Source organism: Oncorhynchus kisutch, linkage group LG14 (genome assembly GCF_002021735.2).
Source record: "Oncorhynchus kisutch isolate 150728-3 linkage group LG14, Okis_V2, whole genome shotgun sequence".
NCBI classification, from domain to species: domain Eukaryota; kingdom Metazoa; phylum Chordata; class Actinopteri; order Salmoniformes; family Salmonidae; genus Oncorhynchus; species Oncorhynchus kisutch.
In genome coordinates this window covers 5,202,233-5,208,189 of record NC_034187.2, presented here as the reverse complement: position 1 = coordinate 5,208,189, position 5,957 = coordinate 5,202,233, and positions in this window count along the sequence as shown.

The window sequence follows — 5,957 nt, the reverse complement described above, 5'->3', positions numbered from 1 at the left end:
TATGTTTCATTTACAGAGCCCCCAGAAAGTATTCACACCCCTTGACTTTTTCCACATTTTGTTGATTTACAGCTCGAATTTAAAATGGAATAAATGTTGATTTTTTTTTCTTGTCACAGGCCTACACACAATACCCCATAATGTCAAAGTGGAATTATGTTTTTAGAAATGTTTACAGATTCATTAAAAAGGAAAAGCTGAAATGTCTTGAGTCAATCAGTTGAAAAAAAATGAAATACTTAATTAACATATTCACATAATAAGTTGCATGGACTCACTCTGTGAGCAATAATAATGTTTACCATGATTTTTGAATGACTACCTCATCTCTGTACCCCACACATCTGTAAGGTCCCTCATTCGAGGAGTGAATTTCAAACACAGATTCAACCACAAGGCTTCCTAAATTCTATCAGCATATTGAATGTGTTGCATGTGCTGGTAGCATTCTGGATCATTGCAACTCTAACTTCCACAATGTATACAAAGCCCTCCCCCACCCCTCCCTTTGGCAAATCTGACCATGACTCCATTTTGTAGCTCCCAGCCAGAAACTTACACAGAAAATGTCCGTGCTCAGGTCTATCCAACACTGGTCTGACCATTCGGATTCCACGCTTCAAGATTTCTTTGATCACGTGGGACTGGGTTATGTTCCCGGGTAGCCTCAGTGAGCGAGTTTATTAGCAAGTGGATCGGTGATGTTGTACCCACTGTGACTATTAAAACCTTCTCTAACCAGAAACCGTGGATTGATGGCAGCATTCGCACAAAACTGAAAGTGCGAACCACCGCTTTTAATCATGGCAAGGCGACTGGAAACATGACAATACAAACAGTGTAGCTATTCCCTCCACAAGGCAATCAAACAAGCAAAGCGTCAGTATAGAGACAAAATAAGTCACAATTCAACGGCTCAAACATGAGATGTATGTGGCAGGATATACAGACAATCACGGATTGCTCCCAGACAAATTAAACAACTTCTTTGCTCGCTTTGAGAACAATACAGTGCCACTGACACGGCCCGCTACCAAAGCCTGTGGGCTCTCCTTCACCACAGCCAACGTGAGGAAAACAATAAAATGTGTTAACCCTCGCAAGGCTGCTGTCCCAGACGGCATCCCCAGCCGCGTCCTCAGAGCATGCGCAGACCAGCTGGCTGGTGTGTTTACGAACATATTCAATCAATCCTTATCCCAGTCTGCTGTGCCCACATGCTTCAAGTTGGCCACCATTGTTCCTGTTCCCAAGAAAGTGAAGGTAACTGAGCTAAATGACTAACGCCCCTGAAGTGCTTTGAAAGACTATTTAAGGATCATGTCACCTCCACCTTACCACCCTAGACCCACTTCAGTTTGCTTACCTCACCAATTGGTCCACAGACGATGCAATCGTCCTCACACTGCACACTGCCCTATCCCATCTGGACAAGAGGAATACCAAGAAGAATGCTAAGAATGCTGTTCATTGACTACAGCTCAGCATTTTTATTGTTATTTATTTATTTATTTTACCTTTATTTAACCAGGTAGGCTAGTTGAGAACACCTTTATTTAACCAGGTAGGCAAGTTGAGAACACCTTTATTTAACCAGGTAGGCAAGTTGAGAACAAGTTCTCATTTACAATTGCGACCTGGCCAAGATAAAGCAAAGCAGTTCGACAGATAAAACGACACAGAGTTACACATGGAGTAAAACAAACATACAGTCAATAATGCAGTATAAACAAGTCTATATACAATGTGAGCAAATGAGGTGAGAAGGGAGGTAAAGGCAAAAAAGGCCATGGTGGCAAAGTAAATACAATATAGCAAGTAAAACACTGGAATGGTAGTTTTGCAATGGAAGAATGTGCAAAGTAGAAATAAAAATAATGGGGTGCAAAGGAGCAAAATAAATAAATAAATAAAAATTAAATACAGTTGGGAAAGAGGTAGTTGTTTGGGCTAAATTATAGGTGGGCTATGTACAGGTGCAGTAATCTGTGAGCTGCTCTGACAGTTGGTGCTTAAAGCTAGTGAGGGAGATAAGTGTTTCCAGTTTCAGAGATTTTTGTAGTTCGTTCCAGTCATTGGCAGCAGAGAACTGGAAGGAGAGGCGGCCAAAGAAAGAATTGGTTTTGGGGGTGACTAGAGAGATATACCTGCTGGAGCGTGTGCTACAGGTGGGAGATGCTATGGTGACTAGCGAGCTGAGATAAGGGGGGACTTTACCTAGCAGGGTCTTGTAGATGACATGGAGCCAGTGGGTTTGGCGACGAGTATGAAGCGAGGGCCAGCCAACGAGAGCGTACAGGTCGCAATGGTGGGTAGTATATGGGGCTTTGGTGATAAAACGGATTGCACTGTGATAGACTGCATCCAATTTGTTGAGTAGGGTATTGGAGGCTATTTTGTAAATGACATCGCCAAAGTCGAGGATTGGTAGGATGGTCAGTTTTACAAGGGTATGTTTGGCAGCATGAGTGAAGGATGCTTTGTTGTGAAATAGGAAGCCAATTCTAGATTTAACTTTGGATTGGAGATGTTTGATATGGGTCTGGAAGGAGAGTTTACAGTCTAACCAGACACCTAAGTATTTGTAGTTGTCCACGTATTCTAAGTCAGAGCCGTCCAGAGTAGTGATGTTGGACAGGCGGGTAGGTGCAGGTAGCGATCGGTTGAAGAGCATGCATTTAGTTTTACTTGTATTTAAGAGCAATTGGAGGCCACGGAAGGAGAGTTGTATGGCATTGAAGCTTGCCTGGAGGGTTGTTAACACACTGTCCAAAGAAGGGCCGGAAGTATACAGAATGGTGTCGTCTGCGTAGAGGTGGATCAGGGACTCACCAGCAGCAAGAGCGACCTCATTGATGTATACAGAGAAGAGAGTCGGTCCAAGAATTGAACCCTGTGGCACCCCCATAGAGACTGCCAGAGGTCCGGACAGCAGACCCTCCGATTTGACACACTGAACTCTATCAGAGAAGTAGTTGGTGAACCAGGCGAGGCAATCATTTGAGAAACCAAGGCTGTCGAGTCTGCCGATGAGGATATGGTGATTGACAGAGTCGAAAGCCTTGGCCAGATCAATGAATACGGCTGCACAGTAATGTTTCTTATCGATGGCGGTTAAGATATCGTTTAGGACCTTGAGCGTGGCTGAGGTGCACCCATGACCAGCTCTGAAACCAGATTGCATAGCAGAGAAGGTATGGTGAGATTTGCAGTAGATTGCAACAGGCTATCTTTGCAGTAGATTGCAACACCGCCCCCTTTGGCAGTTCTATCTTGTCTGAAAATGTTGTAGTTTGGAATTAAAATGTCTGAATTTTTGGTGGTCTTCCTAAGCCAGGATTCAGACACAGCTAGAACATCCGGGTTGGCAGAGTGTGCTAAAGCAGTGAATAGAACAAACTTAGGGAGGAGGCTTCTAATGTTAACATGCGTGAAACCAAGGCTATTACGGTTACAGAAGTCGTCAAAAGAGAGCGCCTGGGGAATAGGAGTGGAGCTAGGCACTGCAGGGCCTGGATTCACCTCTACATCGCCAGAGGAACATAGGAGGAGTAGAATAAGGGTACGGCTAAAAGCTATGAGAATTGGTCGTCTAGAACGTCTGGAACATAGAGTAAAAGGAGGTTTCTGGGGGCGATAAAATAGCATCAAGGTATAATGTACAGACAAATGTATGGTAGGATGTGAATACAGTGGAGGTAAACCTAGGTATTGAGTGATGAAGAGAGAGATATTGTCTCTAGAAACATCGTTGAAACCAGGAGATGTCATTGCATGTGTGGGTGGTGGAACTAATAGGTTGGATAAGGTATAGTGAGCAGGACTAGAGGCTCTACAGTGAAATAAGCCAATAAACACTAACCAGAACAGCAATGGACAAGACATATTGACATTAAGGAGAGGCATGCTTAGTCGAGTGATCAAAAGGGTCCGGTGAGTGGAGAGGTTGGTTGGTGATTTAGACAGCTAGCCAGGGCATCGGTAGCAAGCTAGCATAGGATGGAGGTCTGTTGTTAGCCACCTCTTGCGTTCTGTCAGTAGATTAGTGGGGTTCCGTGTGGTAGAGGGGATTAATCCAAATCACACAACAACAACAAAAATAAAAACAATGGATATAGTTATAGAGGCCCAAGAAGAAAACACAATAATAATAATAAAAATAAAAAATAAATGTCCGATTGTCTATTCAGATAGCAGCCGGTAAGACAGCTAACGGTTAGCAGGCCGCAGATGGGCGTTCAGGTAACGCTAGCTCCGGAATAATTGATGTTTGCTCCGGAATCGACGAAGGCCGATAGTCACACGGATAGCAGCTAGCTAGCTGTGAGATCCGGGTATGAATGTCCAGAGAGCAGTCGAAATCCAGGGACATGGAGAGAAAAATTGGTCCGGTATGTTCCGTTCCGAGCCGCGCTGCGCCGTACAGAACTGGCGATAGATTTTCGAGCTAAAGGATAGCTGATGACCACAAACCGTGGTTAGCTGAATACTATCGATTTGCCAGTAAAGGAGCTAACTAGCTTCTGAACTAGCTTCTGGATTAGCTTCTGGCTAGTTTCAGGCTAGCTTCTTGGAGTTTCTGGCTAGCTTCTTGGAGGATTACAGATCTGAGGTAAATAATACTTTTTTATAAATATACATTGGTGAGGCGGGTTGCAGGAGAGTGTTTTGAAGATGAGTTGATGGAAAATAAAAATAAAATGTATGTGAAAAAGTTGTAAATATATATATATACAGGACACGACAAGACGAGGACAAAAGACGTCTGAACTGCTATGCCACCTTGGTGGGTAGTGGAGATTGGAGATTCCTTCAAAACAATTGCTGATAGTTACAAGGTTGGGTGACAAGGGCCATCTGGGACTGCCTCCTGGAGGTATTCAGGCGTGTGAAGGCTACCTGTGTCCTGCATAACTTCATGAGCATTCAACACCATAGTACCCTCCAAACTCGTCATTAAGCTCGAGACCATGGGCCTCGACCCCGCCCTAAGCACAGTCAAAATCATGGAGGAAACCTGATAAATTCACCTTTCAGCAAAGACAATAACCTAAAACACAAGGTCAAATCTACATTGGAGTTGCTTGCCAAGAAGACAGTGAATGTTCCTTAGTTGCCGAGTTACAGTTTTGACTTAAATCTGCTTGAAAATCTATGGCAAGACCTGAAAATGGTTGTCTAGCAGTGATCAACAACCAAATTGGACAGAGCTTGAAGAATTTAGAAAATAATAAATGGACAAACGCTGCACAATCCAGGTGTGTAAAGCTCTGAGATTTACCCAGAATGCTGTAGTCGCTGCCTCTACAAAGTATTGACTCTGGACTACTTACAGTGCCGCAAATAAGCATTTGCCCCTTTTCAGATTTTCTATATTTTTAATACAGAATTTTATCAACCAAAACATAATATTAGATAAAAGGGAAACTGAGTTTACAAAAAAATATATGTATTTAATTAATTAACAAACTTATGCAACACCAAATGCCCCTGTGTGAAAAAGTAATTACTCTCTTATACTCAATAACTGGTTGTGCCACCTTTAGCTGCAATGACTCCAACCAAACACTTCCTGTAGTTGTTGATCAGTCTCTCTGTCAGGTCCTGACCTCAGAGAGCTGTTTTATTTCTCTATTTGGTTAGGTCAGGGTGTGATGTGGGGTGGGCATTCTATGTTTTTTCTTTTCTATGTTTCTTGATTTCTATGTTTTGGCCGGGTCTGGTTCTCAATCAGGGACAGCTGTCTATCGTTGTCTCTGATTGGGAATCATACTTAGGTAGCCCTTTTTCCCCTCCTTTCAGTGTGGGTAGTTAACTTGTGTTAGTGGCCCTCGGTTGTTTATCTGTTTTGTTGGCGTCATTCCAAATAAAAGGAAAATGTACGCTCACCACGCTGCACTTTGGTCCACTTCTTTTGGCGGCCGTGACACTCTCACGTCGCTGTGGAGGAATTTTCT